We start from the raw sequence: 19,817 nt of genomic DNA, 5'->3' as shown, positions 1-19,817 counted from the left end.
GAATGAGAGGGTCACATTTGAAGAGAAATGGCCGAAAACCTCACGAAACATAAGGTTGTAATAACAGCTGGTTTGAACTTTCCAAGTTTTAACTGGGAAACTGGGAACCCATGGTGTGAAAGGAATAGATGGAATAGAGGTTATGAATAAATGTTCTGGATAGTTTCTTAAGCAGTAGATAAAAACCTGAAATGACGAAGACTGCGATTCTTGATCTTCTCTGAGGGAACGAGAGAGGACCGGTGGCAGAAGGTTGCCTCGGGGATCACTTTGCTTCCACTAGTCCGCAGGCCATTAGTTTGAAGTTAAGCAGGCAAAAACAGGCCTGGTTCTCGGGCTGCGATTTTAGATTGGAGACAGAAACAATCTTGTTGGTATCAGAGAGGATTTTGCAAGTGTCCTCTGGGACATTCTATGCTAAGTGGAAGGTCTTCAAAAGTGAAATTTTGAGAACGCAAAGTTTGCACGGGCCCGTCAGAATAAATGGTAAACATAACAGTGTCGGCAACCTGGAATTTCAAGTGATATGGAGGCCCAAGTGAAGAAAGGAAATGAGGTGAATTGCAGGTTCAGTAATGTGTTTATGGGGTGTAGGAAATGCAAGAGAACGTTTATCAAAGAGAGGAGGAGGGTGAGAGAATGATATGACTTTGTCCGAGTTGAATCGAAAGGAATGCTGCACATATCTGAAGAGCAAAAGGATTTCAAGAAATGTAATTAGTCTTCTGGAACTAGGACCATAGCTAATGCACATGTGGTGCCAAATGGGCTGATGTTTTGCATCTGTATTTATCCAGGAAACCGATACAGTCTATTGAGGAAAGCAAAATTGAATCATCTTCGTGGACTCTACAGAGATTGCCGAGGAGAAGGCCTTTGCTGTCTTCAGGCAGATTCCAGTGGATAAATCCCCAGACCGGTCAAGGTGTTCTTTCAGGCCCAGCGAAAGGATGAACTTGCAGGATACCTGTGAGTAGCAGAGTTCTACAGAGACCGGTGCTGGTTCCTTGACGTTTTCATCTGTATTAACGATCTGGATGATGATGTGCCTCAGACAGAATCAGTAATTTAAATCACACACATCAAAGTTTCTGGTGAACTTTGATGTGTGTTGCTAGAATTTCCAGCATCTGCAGAATTTCTCGTGTCAGGAATTTAATTGTTGATCATGGTGTGAGTAATGTACTCAGCTGCAGATATTTCAATGTAAGAAGTATTGTATTAAAAGGCGGATGAGACCATGGCATGAATGAGCACGTGGATTTACTATATTATCGCCATTAGTGGGATGGTTGCAGTATGAGCAGGACTGGCAGCGCAGTATTCCACCGCTCCGCTGTTTAAGATGAAGCAGAGGGGGAAGGAATAAATGAGGAGGGATGGCGTTATTAGTTAGGGAAGATGTCACATCAGGGTGGATTAGAGAACTCACCTAGTGAGGCGTTCAATGTGGAACGTAGTAATAAGAAAGGTACGGCCATGTTAAAGGGGCTTTGGCTTTGGAGCGATGAAGTATGATAGATGTATTACACGGCATCACAGCCCAGCCAAGTGTCCGTGGGAGTTAAAGGAACAAATGTGAAGAGAAATTGCTCAGAATTTCAGCAAAGGTCAGTTTGTTATAGGAGCTCGGCTTAAATTTCCAGGTTTTGGCTGGTACTCCCAAACAGTAAAAGGACAAGATGGAATAGACGTTGTCATCTATTTTCTGGAATGTTTTCTTAATCAGTACATAAAAGTCCCAAGTGCGGGAGTGTGCGATATTGATTTGCATTTAGGGAAGGAGGGAGGCCAGGTGGCACCATTTTGTATAGGGGAACACGTTGCATCCAGTAGTCCGAAGGACATTAGCTTTAAAGTAAATGTGCAAAAGAAAAACAGATCGGGTCCGCGGTTTGCGTGCTTAAACCAGCGGACTCGAGGAGAGCCCAGCGTTCTTCCGTTGCTTAAGATAGGCTCTAAATTAATCTGTGAAATTTCAGCCCTCTGAGCTTGCTATCAGTCGTGGGAAAGTTATTAAAAGATATTGTAAGGGACCAAAGAATTTAATTGTATCGGCTGCGGCCCCACCAATTTCCGCACTTACCTCCCACGGTGTCTGACCTAATCCTAATCGGAGTCTACAATTCGCCTAAGAAACAGAAAGAAACATTTCCAAGCTTTATGAAATATCATGTAGGCTCATATTTTATTAATTACACAGTAATTGTCGAATTTATATTCTGAGCAGTATTTGAGCTCCCCGAAATTGCATAGTTGGCAATAAACTGCACTGGGCCTCAGAGAATCCGATGAGATTCGAGCAGCGATGGACACGTTCTGTGGATTCAGCTTGGGAGAAGCAGCCGGTCAGATGGAGTCCAATGTTAGAAAGGAGGTCATTCACCTCGGTCGAAGAGGCGGTAATGCTGAAGAGCTGAGATGGTGAGGGAGATTTTGAAATGTTGTAGGCAGTGAAGAAGGTCAAAGGTACAATGTATATAATCCAAGCGTTATTGGGTATACGACTGGAAATAACTTTGCAAGATTATTTCTGACTTTACTGAGATTGCATTGTTTTTCGAACATTGGCCTACATAAATCAATACATTGAGCACAGGAAATGGGATTTTTGTTGGTGTGGTATAAGGCATTGCTGAGGCTGAATTTGGAGTATTGTGTGTAGTTTTGGTCGCCTACCTACAGGAAAGGATACAGAGTAAGAGTACAGAGAAAAACTACCAAGAGGTTGCCTGGTATGGACGACCTGACTGATAAGGTAACATTACAGAGTATTGGACTTCATTCCTTGGAACTTGGAGCACCGAGCGAAGCTTTGAGAGTGGTGCACAAAATTATGGGGGTATAGATATAACCATATAAACATACAACAATTACAGCACGGAAACAGGCCATGTCGGCCCTTCTAGTCCGTGCCGAACTCTTACTCTCACCTAGTCCCACCGACCTGCCCTCAGCCTATAACCCTCCATTCCTTTCCTGTCCATTTATCTATCCAATTTAACTTTAAATGACATAATCGAATCTGCCTCAACCACTTCTGCAGGAAGTTCGTTCCACACAGCTACCACGCTCTGAGTAAAGACGTTCCCCCTGATGTTACCCTGAACTTTTGCCCTTTAAATCTCAAATCTTGTTTGAATCTCCCCCACTCTCAATGGAAAAAGCCTATCCACTTCAACTCTATCTATCCACCTCATAATTTTAAATACCTCTATCAAGACCTCCCTCAACCTTTTACGCTCCAAAGAATAAAGACCCAACTTGTTCAACCTCTCTCTATAACTTAGGTGATGAAACCCAGGTAACATTCTAGTAAATCTTCGCTGTACTCTCTCTATTTTGTTGACATCTTTCCTATAATTCGGTGACCAGAACTGTACACAATCCTCCAAATTTGGCCTTACCAATGTGTTGTACAATTTCAACATTGCATCCCAACTCCTCTACTTAATGCTCTGATTTATAAAGGCCAGCATACCAAATGCTTTCTTCACCACCCTCTCCACATGAGATTCTACCTTCAGGGAACTATGCACCATTATTCCTAGATCCCCCTGTTATACTGCATTCTTCAATGCCCTATCATTTACCGTGTATGTCCTATTTTGATTAGTCCTACCATAATGTAGCACCTCACAATTATCAGCATTAAACTCTGTCTGCCATTTTTCAGCCCACTCTTCTAACTGGCCTAAATCTGTCCGCAAGCTTTGAAACCCAACTTCATTTTCCACAGCTCCACCTATCATCTGCATACTTACTAATCCAATTTACTACCCCATCATCCAGATCATTAATGTAAACGACAAACAACGTTGTACCCAGTACACATCCCTGAGGCACACCACTCATCACCGGACTCCAATCTGACAAACAGTTATTCACCACTACAGTCTGGCGACTCCCATCCAGAAACTGCTGAATCCATTTTACTACTTCAATATAAATACCTAATGATTGCACCTTCCCAACTAACAGTCCATGTGGAACCTTGTCAAAAGCCTTACTGAAGTCCATATAGACAGCATCCACTGCTTTACCCTCGTCAACTTTCCTAGCAAAGTCTTCAAAAAAATAATAAAACAAAAGATTTGTCAAACATGGCCTTCCACGCACAAATCCATGTTGTCTAATCCTAATCAGACGTTGTCTATCCAGATAAATGTATATACCATCTCTAAGAATACGTTCCATCAATTTACCCACAACTGACGTCAAACTCACAGCCTGATAATTGCTAGGTTTACTCTTAGAACCCTTTTTAAACAATGGAACAACATGAGCAATAAAACAATCCTCCGGCACCATCTCCGTTTCTAATGACATTTGAGATATTTCTGTCAGAGCCCCTGCTATTTCCACACTAACTACTCTCAAGGACCTAGGAAATATCCTGTCAGGACCCGGAGACTTATCCACTTTTGGTATTCCTTAAAAGCTCCAGTACCTCCTCTGCTTTAATCATCATAGTTTCCATAACTTCCCTACCTGTTTCCCTTATCTTACACAAGTCAATATTCTTCTCCCCAGTGAATACCGAGGAAAAGAAATTGTTTTGCATGGCCCAAATCTCTTTTGGCTCCACACACAGCTGTCCACTCTGATTCTCTAAGGGACCAATTTAATCCCCCACTACCCTTTTCCTATTAATACAACTGTAGAAACGCTTTGGTTTTATTTTCACCTTACTTGCCAAAGCAACCTCATATCTTCTTTTAGCTTTTCTAATTTCTTTCTTAAGATTCTTTTTACATTCTTTATATTTCTGCAGCACCTCATTTACTCCACGCTGCCTATATTTATTGTAGATATCTCTCTTTTTCCGAACCGTGTTTCCAATATCCCTTGAAAACCATGGCTGTCTCAAATGCTTAAGCTTTCCTTTCAACATAACAGGAACATAAATATTCTGTACCCTCAGAATTGCACCTTTAAATGACTTCCATTACTCTATTACATCCCTCCCATAAAACAATTTGTTCCAATCCACTTCTTCTAAATCCTTTCGCATCTCCTCAGAGTTAGTCTTTCTCCAATCAAATATATCAACCCTCGGTCCAGACCTATCCTTCTCCATAATTATATTGACACTAATGGCATTGTGATCACTGGACCCGAAGTGCTCCCCAACACAAACCTCCGTCATCTGCCCTATCTCATTCCCTAACAGGAGATTCAACACTTCTCCTTCTCTGGTTGGTACCTCTACGTATGGATGCAAAAAACAAAAAATCATGCACACATTTTACAAACTCCAAACCGTCCAGCCCTTTTACAGTACTTTTACAGTATGGGCTTCCCAGTCTATGTTTGGAAAATTAAAATCTCCCACAATCACAAGCTTGTGTTTACTCCAAATATCTACTATCTCCTTACAAATCTGCTAGGGTAAATGCAGGTTGGAATTTTCCACTGAGTTTGGATGCACTAACAATTAGAGTCATATGTTAATGGTGGAAGGTTTAAGGGCAACATGAAGCTGTTTGCAGTTGGAAGGTGGGGCTGAAGGGCCTGTTTCCATATTATACTGTTCTACAACTCGCTGACTCATTCATCATTGATTGATAACACAGATATCTGGATTAATGTCCAAATAAATATCATAAGTTAAATTCTTCACAACTGAATTCTCCCAAAATACTTTAACAGCGTTCTTATGTTGTGAAAACCACTCATACTGCCCACCTGTTGATCCCACACACTCCCTCTCGCCGATCATCCATAGATATTGTAATACACAAAATGATGGAGGAACTCAGCAGGTCAGGCAAAGTCTATGGAATTGAATAAAAATTCGACTTTTCGAGCCGAGATGCTTCAGAGAAATTAGAAATGAAGAAGCAACATTGATTGATTAGGAAGGTTTTGGTTGTTGTTCTGTGAGATTCGCAGCTCAGTGTCTCTGTCTAATCAGCTGCCTGGACACGCAAATTTTGTTCTGCTGAAATCAAATCCACCATCACCCTTGTTCAGTTGTGAATACTGTGTCTTTAATACATTAAACCATTTCTTCTAAAGAGAAGACTGATGGAACCTTTAACAGTCTAAAGAAGGTTACCAGGGCCCAGAAGCTGCATAGTTATTTTTAACCCTAATCCAATCATCCACAGTTGTTTTAAAACATTTTTTTTTTGCCATTTGAACAAATCAGACCATATCATCCTTAACCTTTGCCACCTTTTAACTGATGTTGATGTGCGTCTGAGAGTGCAATGGGGAGTGCGGGTGAGGAGAAGGAAGAGGCAGAAGGAGAGTGCATGGGTGAGCATGGAGAGGGGATGGGGCACGGTGTGTGTGAAAGGTGCAGACAGGGAAGCTGAAGGTGGATGAATATGTGGGCAAGAAGAGGGATCGAGAGTGTGCAGAGCAGAGAGAGTGAGGAGAGGGGTGAGATAAAGAGATATAGACAGTACAGACAGAGCGAAATTGTGAGAGAGGGGGAATAGGAGGTAGAGTGCACGGGTAAGTGAGAGGTATAGAGCGTAGGATGTGGGAAACTCTCACAAATCAACCAAATAATTATAGGCCACGCTAATATTTTGAAACAACGACTTATATTTCGTCTTCGAAACAAAAGAGTGTAACAAGATTTACAAATAAATGACTCCGAATTGCTTTTACATATACGAAAAACAAAATGGACCAATGACTCGGAATGTAAACCCGGCCCAATGTGATGACAAAAAATAAAGCCTGAACGTTTATCCCTGACCGCCGGGTCACCTGTGATATCAATCCACAAATAAATGCAAAAGTCCAGGGCGAATACTGTACCATCATGTTTCACTGTTATCTTATTCATTCATTGGTAAATATCTCCTCTGAAATGTTTATCAGGTATAAGCAAGTCCCCATAACGTTATGTTCAAAGGAAATCCGGTCCACATCACTTCAGACATATCCCCTGTGCAGGGCGCTTTAAATATCATTGATAACAACACATTTGTGATAGTGATTCTGCAGTATGTCAGTTGTGACGGTTTTATTTGCTACAAATGGCGAGCACTGAGAAGTAAACATATGGCCAATATTTTCTGACAACCAGTGACAGTGTGGTGGGTTATGACTGGGCATTATCATTGGCAGTGTGATGTGCTGACGAGCATTTTTATAAAGATGTGTGTCAAGCCCTGGAAGAAGACTTTATTGCTATTGTAATGGTCTATATGGAGAAGCCGTGTTTATAGAACATAGAACATAGAATAGTACAGAACAGTACAGGCCATTCGGCCCGCAATGTTGTGCCGACCCTTGAACCCTGCTTCCCATATAACCCCACACCCCACCTTAAATTCCTCCATGTACCTGTCCAGTAGTCTCTTAAATTTCCCGAAAGTATCTCCCTCCACCACTGACTCAGGCAGTGCATTCCACGCACCAACCCTCTCTGAGTGAGAAATCTTCCTCTAATATCTCCCTTGAACTTCCAACCCCTTACCAGAAAGCCATGTCCTCTTGTATTGAGCAGTGCTGCCCTAGGGAAGAGGTGCTGTCTGCCCACTCTATCTGCTCCCCTTAATATCTTGTACACCTCTATCATGTCTCCTCTCATCCTCTTTCTCTCCAAAGTGTAAAGCCCGAGCTCCCTTAATCTATGATCATAATCCATACTCTCTAAACCAGGCAGCATCCTGGTAAATCTCCTGTGTACCCTTTCCAATGCTTCCACATCCTTCCTATAGTGAGGCAACCAGAACTGGACACAGTACTCCAAGTGTGGTCTAATCAGAGTTTTATAGAGCGGCACCATTACCTCGCAACTCTCAAATGCTATCTCTCGACTTATGAAAGTTAATACCGCATAAGCTTTGTTAACTTCCCTATCTAACTGTAAGGCAACATTCGTTTAGTTCATAGCTGGAGATTTCCGATGCGTCGGAATGTGAGCCGTCCAATGAGCGGCGTGTGCTTTTCTGTTGTGTACTGACGCCGTTGTGAGCCGGGGCCTTTTGTTCGGCGGGAGACGAAGAGAGAAGACGCAGGGCAGAACCAGTGTCGGATAGGACCCGGTGGGAGACCATTTGTTCGAAATGGATTGTGAGCGACGATCGGAAGATGGTGAGAGCTTCCACGCAGACCGAAGTCCAGCGCGTGAGTGACAGAAAAGTTCAAGATGAACTCCAACGTGTTCACATTTGACTGGTTAATTATAATACGTCCTTTTTCTTTCTTTATTTCATTTCTTTAATGACCCTTTAGTTAAGTAACATTAAGTAAATATGATTCCTTTAATCACATGCAGTGTGTTGACTGTTATTTCTTGGCACTGATATACAACAGCGTAGCAAATTACACCGTACCCACACAAACCAGGGTTTGGGGTGGCAGAGCCATCTCACGGGATTGACGGGAGCAGATTGCGTATTTCGTAGACTTAAACAGACAAAGAAACAGGGTCGGTCAGCGATATTGTTATCGTTTTATGGGTCACGGTTTTATATGTAGTTTAAACTTTGTCCATCGTGAGACTCGAGTAGCAATGGAATTACCAGTATACTGAGAGAATGTTCAGAATAAGAAGTGGTATTCTCTGTGCGAGAGACCGGGTGACCAAATAAGCTGTGATAATTACATTGCTGTATTGATGGAACTGGACAAGCAATGACATTTTCTATGTTGCCGGTGGCATGTCAGAGAAAGCACTGATAACACCAGCGAGGTCTATGATGGCCCTGTAGGACAGTGACAGATTTTCTCATTGCTGTAATGGACCCATTGGAAAGAGGAAAATACGGCACTCATCTCCTCACGACGCACAGAAATCATAAAAGCATCTGTCTCATATCTCTTGTGCTTCTCAATCTATGATGAAGTATCATTATGTTCTTTGGAAACGTCCTTCTCATTTGAACAATATATCTGTATGAATTATTGTTATTTTAAACGAACATGATCCGCCATAACAGAAAAAGAACAGATATTTTTGGGAGTACTCGACAGGCATCTCACCGCCACTACTACTCCACTGCCCCTCGGTGATCATATTGGCTATTGTACCAGAGAAAGTGTCAGACCTGGTGCGAAAGCACTCAGAGGATGCGCAATTCCAAAAAAAAACATTAATAACTTCTTAACGTTTACCTTTGACGCGTAAGGAGATGTGCAGAAGAATGAGAAAATATTGAATTTGGGGAGTGAAGGAACTATGCGATTGCGTAAAATCATGAGATCATAAATTGGGAACAGATGTACGGGGAAATGCACTAAATTAATATAGAGATTGTTAATGGAGAACTTGTATTGGGCTTTTTATAGATTTGACTCAATGGAGAAGGAAAGGAATGATAGGATATGGAGACATTTCTCATAATAAATATGAAAACCCTACTCAAGAGGAAGACGGAAGGGCACTTTACAAAGCAAGGGTCAGAGAAGGCTCGAGTATTACAAGGCGTCTAGGAAGGGAGCTGGAAATGGACCTAATATTGCGCGAAGGGGATAGCAGAAGGTGTTGCTGAGTAGGATGAAGGAAACAATCAGGAGGTATAGACGCACATGAGAATAGGGAGGACTGATCATGGATAAAACCGGGAACGTGCTGGAGTAACAGGGGAGCAGCAGCTGTCAGTAATGAATAATTTGCTTCAGAATTCACACATGGGAGGGGCATTAACCGCTCGGAAAGCCAACTTGTATAGTGTTTAAAGCAGGGGTAAATAGGTTCTGATTAGACTGGACATCGAAGGGGAAGGGAAGAAGCTGGCAGGATGGAGTTGGGGGAATGGTAAATCAGTCATGATGGAATTTTGGAGCAGAATGGTCCGAATTTTCTAATTCTGCATCAATTAGAGGAGGACTTGGAAGTTTTAAAGACAATGCAGAATAGATTTACCGAGATGCTACTCAGGTAAGAGATCAAGTCTAATGAGGAAACGTTGAGGGTTCTCTGGATTTTGGATTTTGTGCGAAGGAATATGGCAGAATTCATGATAGAAGAGTATAAGGTGTAAGCGGTATTGAGGGATTGTGCAGCAAGACGTTATCTTGGGAGTAAGTGGCTAATAGGAGGGACATAACATTAAGATAATCGGAGGAAGTTATAGCGCGCTGTGAGATATAACCTTTTTTTTCTACACAGACAATGCTTCGAGCCTGGTGTTCGGAGCTGAGACATTAGCGATATTTCAGACATGCATGAGTGAAAGCAAAATAGAGGACTAACCTATGGGAGTCATTATGTTGAACTTGGAGTATGTTCTAAGGAAGGTGGTTTCCACTTGAACTGAAAGGGGACTGATATCCTTGCGGGAACAGGACTGCTCCAGAGCAGAGAGTGGAGAGATTGTAGAGACAGATGTTGTTATGACGATAGTCAAAGTCAGGAATGAAAACGTTCAGCATGGGTCGACAACTGTGCTCAGCTGCAGATATTCCAATACAAAAAGCATTGCATGAAAGCCAGCTGAGCTCAGGGCTCGTGTAACTACTATATTTAACCATTAAGAAGCAAAGGGGACGCATTAAATGAGATTGTAGGGCACTGCATAACACTCATCAGTCCGATTGATTTAGAAGATGACATTTGAAGAGAAATTGTAGAAAATTGCAGGAAACATAGGTTGTGATAACAGCTGATTTTAACCTTCCAATTTTTGACTGCGACTTCCATAGTGTGAAAAAACGAGATGGAATATTGGTTGTGAGATATATTGTGGAAAGTTTTTATTTTTTAAGCACCAGATAAAAGTCCCAAATGAACGACTGGACGATACTTGATCTGCATTTAATGAACGAGACAGGGTAGGTGGCAGAAGATTTTCTAGCGGAACACTTTGTATCCAGTAGTCCGCAGGCCATTAGTTTGAAAGTATCAAAGCAAAAAACAGGCCTTGTTCTTGGATTGCGATTTTAGATTGGACATATTTTAATCTTGCTGGTGTCAGAAACGATTTTGCAAGTGTCGACTGGGACAGGCCGTTTTCTGTCAAAGGTGTATGTGGTGGGTGGGAGTTCTTCAAAAGTAAAATTTTGAGAGAACAAAGTTTGTACGGACCTGTCACAATAAAGAGTAAACCTAACAGGTGTTGAGAACTTGGAATTTCAAGTGATGTGGAGGCTGAAGTGAAGAAAAAACAGGAGATGAATTACAGGTGCAATGAGGTGCTTATCGAGTGCAGGGAATGCAAGAGAACACTTTAGAAAGAGAGCAGAAGAGTCAAGAAAGGATGATTTTGCCCTAGTTCAATCGTAAGGAATGCTGCACATAGTTTCAGAGCAAAAGGATTTCAAGAGACATAATTAGACCACTGGAAGGTGAGAATTGGACAATAGCGAATCCAAATGTGGTGCCAAAAGCGCTCATTTTTTTGCATCCGTATTTATCTGGGAGTCGGATACAGTTTATCGAGGTAAAACAAAACTGAATCAACTTCCCGGACTCTATACAGATTACAAAGGTGGAGACGTTTGGATGAGGCACATTAGAGTGGATAAATCACCCGAACCTGACAAGGTGTTCCTTCGGACCTCGCGAAAGGAAAAACTTGCAGGAACCCTAGCAGAGATATTTACATCATTCTTAAACAAGATAAATGGAGGGTAGCAAATGTTGTTCCGTTTGTTTAAGAAATGCTCTAAAAATAACCAATAATTTTATTGTCTTGTGAGTCTGACATCATTAGTGGGAAAGTTATTGGAAGGTATTTTCATGGGCCGGATACATGAGTTTCTTTTTAGATATTGACTGATCAACGATAGACCATATAGCTTCGTTTGTGGCAAATCGTGTCAAAGAAGTTACCAGGAATGTTGTTGAAGAAAAAATATAGGCTGCTGTCGACGTGGAATTTTGCAAGACATTTGACAGTTTCCCGCAATGTTGAGTCATTCTGCTATGAAAATGAGGTAGTAAATTTATGAGACATTTGCTTTGTGAGAGGAACCAGAGATTGGTAGCAGTTGGTTGCCTCTCTAACTGGATACCTGTGACTAGCGGAGAACTGCACAGACCGGTGCTGGTTCCTTTGCTGATTACATCTGTATCAACGATCTGGATGATAATGTGCTAAATTGCATCAGGAATTTTGTGGATGCTGCCAAGACAGGGAGAATGATAGATGGAGAAGAATAGTATCATGGTGTGTGGTTGAATATAGAGCAGCTGGGAACAAATTGGTTAAGGGTAATACTGCCGTAAAGAAAGCTGTTGGCATATTATCCGTCATAAATCAAAGTACATAATACAGGTGATAAAATGTCATCTTCAGGTTGGATAAGATATGGCTGAGGCCACGTGAATTATTATGCAGTATGGTAAACTTCCTACAGGGAATATGTACGTAAATACGTTGAAAAGGGTGCAGAGAAAATTTACAAGGACTTTGGCCCGACAGGTGGACCTGAGATACAAGGAAATCGATCATGAGTTTTGACTTCAATCCCTGATGCGTAGAAAATTAAAATGAGACTGCTTTCATTACTCTCTATATCTACATCCATCTTAATTTTATATACCTCTATCGCTTCTTTCTTCTATGCTCCAGGGAATAAAGTCCTAACCAATTCAACCTTTCTCAGTAGCTCAGTTTCTCAAGTCCCGGCAAAATCCTTGTAAACTTCTTCTGCACTCTTTCAACCTTAGTAATATGCTTCCTGTAATTTGGTGACCAAAACTGCAAACAATACTCTAAACCTGGCCTTACCAATGCATTATACAACCTCACCATAACATTCCAACTCTCATACTCAATACTTTGAATTATAAAGGCCTTTGAGATAAGGTCGGAAGCTCTCTTTATGACCCTATTTATCTGTGACACCACTTTTAGGGAACTTTGTATCTGTATTCCCCGGTCCCTCTGTTCTACAGCACTCCTCAGTGCCCTACCATTTACCTTGTATTTTCTACTTTGGTTTTAATCATCTTCTCCCTCTCATGCCCTTCTCTTTTCACACTGCACCTTACCTAGACTCTGACTGCTCTCCCCTCTCCACTCGCCGTGCCCCAGGACAAGGATGGTGATGATTGACGCTGACCAGTCCGAAGGCTTGGCCCTCAACACCAGTTTGTCCAGAAAGCCAGCCAGCTACTCATCTTCCCTTTGATGCGGCCTGGTTGTGACACCTCTCCAGCTCTATAGCCTGAAAGGGTCAGTGCTCCATTCCATCCCGGGTGCCATTTTAAAACCACGCGTCACTTCTACCCTGCTAACCATTTTAAATTGGAATATCAATCCTTTCCCGACTCCCATTTGTAATCAGGACACAATTCCTTCCCTGGTGATCATTTTCAATTAGTACGTCATTCCATCCCAGTCGGACATTTTAACGTAGGTGCAAGTCAGTGAAGAGAATACTTCAGAATGAAAGCAGAAGTGTCATCGAAGGCCTGCTGTTGCCTTAGCAGACAAGTTGAAGGAGAATCCTAACGGATGCTTCAGGTATGTTCAGAGCAAAGGGATTTCAGGGTCAGAATGGGTTCTCTGGAATATCACAATGAGAGTATAGCCAATCCATATGTGGAGACAAAACGGATGAATATTTTTTGTACATCTGTATTTACTCAGCAAACAGAGACAGAGTCAAAAGAAACACCGTTTTCACAGAATCGATACAGATTACAGAGATGGATGTGTCTACTGTCCTCAGGCAAATTCCCTGGGCCTGGAGAGGTGTTCACTAGGACACTACGGGAGACAGAATTTGCCGAATCCCTAGCAGAGATGTTTAAATCATCCTTAGGCCAGAGGGCTGAATGATAGCCAATGCTGTTCAGCTGTTTAAGAGCGGCTTCAAAATAATCCAACAAATTATAGGCCTCTGAGCTTGACATCAGTAGAGAGAAGGTTATTGGGAGGTATTCTAGTGGACCAGAAGTATGAGTGTTTGGATAGATAATGGCTGATTAAGGATACTCAGCAATTCTTCGTAAGTGGTAAGTCGTGTCAAGGAAGGTACCAGGAGTGTGGATGAGGCCACGGCAGTGGATGTTGTATACATGGATCTTAGCAAGGCATTTGACAAGGTTCTTCATGGAAGATTTGGTCTCTCGGCTTTGAAAATGAGGCCAGAAAGTGGTAACAGATGGTTGCCTCCCTGATTGGAGACCTATAAGTAAGGGCGTACTGCAGGGATTTGGAAATTTTAAACACTATGCGGAATAGATTTACCGAAATGCTACTTAAATAAGAGAAACAAAAAATATGAGGAAACGATAAGGGATCACTAGTTTCTGTCCCTGGAGAGGACTACGATAATTTTCTTCATAGAAGACGAGATGGTAAGAGGAGGTATTGAGAGATTGGACAGCCAGAGATGATCGACGGCTTAAGTGGTTAATAGGAGACACGTGAGTGAAAGAAAAAAGTAAAGGGTTAAACGGAGAAAATGGTTTCGTTGATCTTGGAGTCGACTGCAAAGAAATGAAGGTACTAGTCGCTTTAGCGGGAAGGTTTACTAGGGCTGCTCGAGGTGGGTGGGCGGGGGTGGTGGGACGTGGGAGGGTAAAACTAGACATTGAAATGATGGGAACAAGACTACCGCGGAATAGAGAGTGGAGAGGTTGTGGAGACAGAAGCTGTGAAGGCCTCAGACAAGATCAACAATTTAGATGTTGAGCATGTTTCGAATAATGTCCTCAGCTGCAAATTATACAATGTATTGTATGAACGGCGAAAGAGCCGAGGGCATGAATAAGCACGTCGAATTGCTATATTTTCGACGTTAGTGAGAGGGTTGGAGGAGGAGCAGGCCTGGCAGCGGAGTACTCCACCTCTCAGTTGTTTTAGATAAAGCGGATGGGGAAGCATTGAATGAGAAGAGGTGGCGTTAATAGTTAAGAAAGCTGTCACAGTCCCGTTGTGTCATAACGGGGGCGCTGGGAGCAGACGCAAAAGCAAGACACAGACACAGAAGTATCAGGAACAGGATTAGGTATGCAAAGAAAACGAGGGAAGTGGGGAAGAAACGACGCTGGACGAGACTAAGATACAGTACCTAGTCTAGGATGAGACTAGGGAAACGGGATCAGGACAAGGAAAAAGGAACTTGGAACGTGGCTGGAACTCCGAGCAGGAGACTAGACAAGGACCCAGAACCTGGGTCTTGACTCGGGCTCGGACCCCGGAACTAGGCGAGGACATGACGTGGCTACAGAACAGGACGTGGAATTCCAGAACAGGACGTGGAACTCCTTCACAGGACGAGGCACATGGACAGTACGAGAACTCAAAGCCTTGACTTGGACAGGACGAGGTTCCCAACTCAACGATAGACAGTTCCTTATATTGACACTGCAATGCTCCGGTTACGCTTCGGTGGTGGAACTTGACAAGGTTGCCGGGCAAGGCTCCGGGCAAGGCTTCAGGCAGAAGGTGAAAGGGAAGGGAAGGGAAGGGAACAGTCCAGCAACTGCAGCGGAACCCAGTAGCTGTTTATGTAGCATGCCCAAAACCAGAATCATGTGCCTCAATTAAAGCACACAACAGGACAAGGGAAAACCGGATAACACGGAATATGGATCAATGGAACGGACCGTGAAACTGAATACGGACTTCACGGACCGGACCATGAGAGGTTGGGCTGGAAAACTAACCTAGTGAACCGTCCTATGTGGAACGGAGTAACAAGAAAGGTATGTCCATGTTAAAGGGTCCTTGGCTTTGGAGAGATTGCGTTTGATGTTTATGTTACAGATCATTAAGCTTATCTACAGTCCACAGTCCGAAGGAGTTAGAGAAATATATTTGAAGAGAGATAGAAGAGAATATCAGAAAGCATAAGGTGATTTTAAACTTCCAAGTATTATTTCAGACTCCCACAGTAAAAAAGGACAAGATGGAGTAGAGGTTGACAAAAATCTTCTGGAAATTTCTCATAAAGAAGTCGATAAATGTCCTGAACGATACCTGATCTGTATTTACAGAATGAGAGAGGGCAGGTGGCAGAAGTTCGTGCAGGGAAGATTTTGCATCTGGTCGTCCTAAGGACATCAGTTTCAAAGTAAATAGGCAATTAAAAAATGCGGTTGTGCTTTGCGATGCTTAGGTTTTTTTCACTGTTGCTTCCCTTAGTGACCGAGCTATTCCCAAAATATGTGCACAATTCGCTTAAGGGAGCTAGAGCAACATTTCCATGTTTTTTTTTATGAGCTCACTGTTTATTAATTAAAGAGTATTTGTCGAATCTATTTTCTAGACGTTATTTGAAACTACAGTACCTCCCCGAGTTGGCGCAGTTGGCAATAAACTCCTCTGGGGCTCAGAAAATTCAGTGAGGTTCCTGAATTGATGGACAAGTTGTAGGGATTCAGATTGGGGAGAAGCAACAGGTCAGATGGAGTCTAATGTAGGAAATGAGTTCACCCAGTTCTGTAGAAGAGGCAGAATTGGTGGAGGATTGAGGTGGTGAGGGAGGTGTTGAAATGAGGTAGCTACTGGGTGATAGCAAAGTAAAATGTATATAATCGAAGCTTTATCGTGTATACGAATGGTAATAACTTTCCTACGTTATTTAGGGCTTCACTGAGATTACATTGCTTTTGACACATTGGTTTTCATAAACTAATACTTTGAATACAGGAGATGGGAAACATGTTTGAACCTATATGAGGCATTTCTGAGGCCGAATTAGGAGCATCCTGTGCATCTTGGTCACCTACCTACAGGAAGTTTACAGTAACGAGAAGAGAGAAAAATTACTGGAAATTTGCCCAGAATGGAGGACATGAGCCATGAGGAAATTTTGAATAGGATCGGAATTTATTTTTTGGAAATCAGAACAATGAGGGACGATTTGATAGAGGTACATGCAAAGATGAGTGGTAGTTATAGGGTAAATGCAAGTAGGTATTTGCATTGAGTTTTGGGGGACTTACAATCAGAGCTCAAGTGTTAAGTGGGGAAGCTGAAAAGTTTAATGGGAACATGAAAGAAAACTTGTTCATACAGAGGGTTGTAAGATTGTAAAAATAGCTGCCTGAAGAAACGGTACAGGCCCGCATGTCCGACAGAATAGGGAGTGGCCTTTCTGCTGAAATTAACTCCACTCTCACTCTCATTCACCTGCGAACACTGTCTTTAACATTGCAATTAACTACCTCTGCTGCAGGGAAAAGCGTTATAACTTTTAACCTTATAAAGAAAATTTCTCAGAGTGAGCATATGCATTTTATTTTAAACTCAGACTCCAATCTCCAGCAGTTGTTTTTAAAAATATTTTTATGGTTCATTTAAATAAATCAGGCAACTGCATTCGTAACTCTTTGCCAGTAACATATTAAATGAAGTTTATGTGAGGTTGAGGGGAAGAAGGAATCAAAAGGAGAGTGGAGGGGTAAGCAGGGCGGCCGGAAAAGGCATAGTGTTTATAGAAGCTGGAGAATGGGGAGCTCAAGTTCTTAGAGTGTGTGGGAGGAATAGGGGATAGTGGAGAGATGGACTGAGAAGAAAGAAGTAGTGTTAAAGAGAGAGGGAAAGGGGAGAGACAGAGGCTGGAAGGGAGACAGCACGGTTGAGTGAGAGGGAGAGCGCGAGGGATGCGGGAAAGGCTCAGAAATAAATCATGGAATCCTAGGCCGGTGCTCCTGACATCAGTAATGGGAACGCTTTGGAGCACCGTATGTATGAGTATTTTAATAGACAGGACAGTCTAGAGATACTCAGCATGGTTTTGTGTATCCCACGACATGCTATAGAGTTTCTTGAAGAAGTAACGAAGAATGTTTCCAAGAGAGTTCATGAAGGCACTGCAGAGGATGATACCTAAATGGACACTTTCAAGAGATTTTATCAAAGATCCGCATCGGAGTTTTGTCAAGAAAATCCACGAGCTTTGCATTCAAGATGAAGTAGTACATTAGAGTAACCATTGGCGTAGTAGCAGGAGGCAGAGAGTGGTGGCAGATGGTTGCCTTTCTCAGTAGAGGCCTGTGACTGTTGGAGAGCAGCACGTTTCGGTGCTGGGCACGGTAGCACTGAGGCCATGTCCATGTTGCTGGAGCAGCAAATTTTGTTCCGTGTGGGTAACCTCAGAAATGATGGTATGAGCATGAATATCTCGAACTTCCTGTAACGGCCCCTTCCATTTCACTATTCCCCATTCTTATTTCCCTTTTTCACTTTTTCTGCTTACGTTCAAACCCAACTGCTGGCGGTGCCAAAAATCGGAAATAAAGTGCATCTCGTCTGGAGAATCGCAGACGGGCAGAGGTGATTGTGATTTTTATTCAATTACTGCTACAACGAGAAAGTGGTAAATATCTGTTATTATTTGTCAGCCCACTGTCAAATCCAAGCTATTGGATTTAGGATTGAAAGCGGAGGCTAATATGTTCTCGATCAGTCAGAACTTCACATTTAATTGTTGAGCATAGTGTGATTAATGTACACAGCAGCAAATACATCAGTGTAAGAATTGTGCCATATGGCAGAAAAGAGCACGTGGATTTACAATATTTTCACCATTAGTGAGACGGGTGCAGTAGGAGCAGGACTGGCAGCTCAGGATTCCACCGCTCTGCTGTTCAAAATGAAGCAGAGGGGGAAAGAATAAATGAGGAGGGGTGGCGTTACTAGTTAAGGAAGATGTCACATCAGGCTGGACTGGTGGAAGGCCGTAATAAGTAAGGTATGCCCATGCTGAATGGACTTTAGCTTTGGAGCGATGGTGTATGATACGTGTATTACAGGCCATTACAGCCCATCCTACAGACCGAGGGATTTAGAGGAACAAATTTGATGAGAAATTGCAGAGAATTCCAGGAAACATCAGTTTGTTATGGAAGCTGACTGTTTATTCTCTTCTAGAGATGCTGCCTGTCATGTTGACTTCCTTCAGCATTTTGTGTGTTGGTCTGGATTTATAACACATGTAAGGTCTCTAATCTTTAAGTATTTGCAACATTGCCAGAATCTGTATTTGAATTGAGTAAGATCACGTTATTTCTTTTTTTTTCTTTGCTTCTGCTCTTCGTCCGATCTTTCAGGAAACGTTTTATTTATTGGTGCTAATTTTATAAAATTTCCAACTGTATTACAATATAATATCTCCAGAGAAACGACACCAATTGCATTCTAACAAATTGTAATCAACTGTCGTCACGATAACTGCACGATAGATGCACACTTAAGGTAAAAGTGGATGAACGGGGTGAGCAGTGATTCTGGATTTGAGTTTGTCAGCACAGCTGCAGAACAGTAACATCTGGAGTAATTATGCCCCTTGGTTCTTCGCTCTATCGCTCAGGGCCGCAATGCCATCACAGCCTATGTCGACAGCAACCAAAACGAGTAATGTGCTGAATAGAGGGCTGTAGTTTCTTGATCCGGTCGATATCAGCTATTACCTGATTGCAACGATCAGTAAAGGCGTTGGATAAATTTCCATCTGAAGCTTGTACATAGAGGAGAAATTTAAAATGTGGATGCCGGAGAAATGTCTTTCAGTGCATGACCAGTTTTCGCCCTGATGTCCTCACGTTGCTCACTTGAGACTGCACAAGCGACAACATTATCGGCCGGATGAGTGAAGACGCCATCATCCTGGCCAGCAGTGTATATTAATTTTAGCTCAGTGATGGTTCAAGAGAAGCAGTGTTAACATCGGCGTGGTCAGTGACGTGTTAGTAAAAGCGCAGACTATGCTGTTTATTAAAAGGAAGTGTATCTTTGAACAATAAGCCAGGCCCATATTTCTTTGGGTCTGGAAAACTACAGTCAAACTGTCTGCTTCATTTCTGCTATCGTCCAATCCCAAACCAGGTCTTAACTCTGCAGTAGCTCAGACAAATGACCACGAGTGCGCTAAGCGGAGATTCACATCGGCCTGTCTTTCATATTACTGCCCATCTGCAGAGACAGCTTTAGCCTGTTCCTTGC

This window comes from Mobula birostris, chromosome 13 (genome assembly GCF_030028105.1).
Source record: "Mobula birostris isolate sMobBir1 chromosome 13, sMobBir1.hap1, whole genome shotgun sequence".
Taxonomy (NCBI): Eukaryota; Metazoa; Chordata; class Chondrichthyes; order Myliobatiformes; family Myliobatidae; genus Mobula; species Mobula birostris.
Note: the sequence above shows the minus strand (reverse complement) of the source record.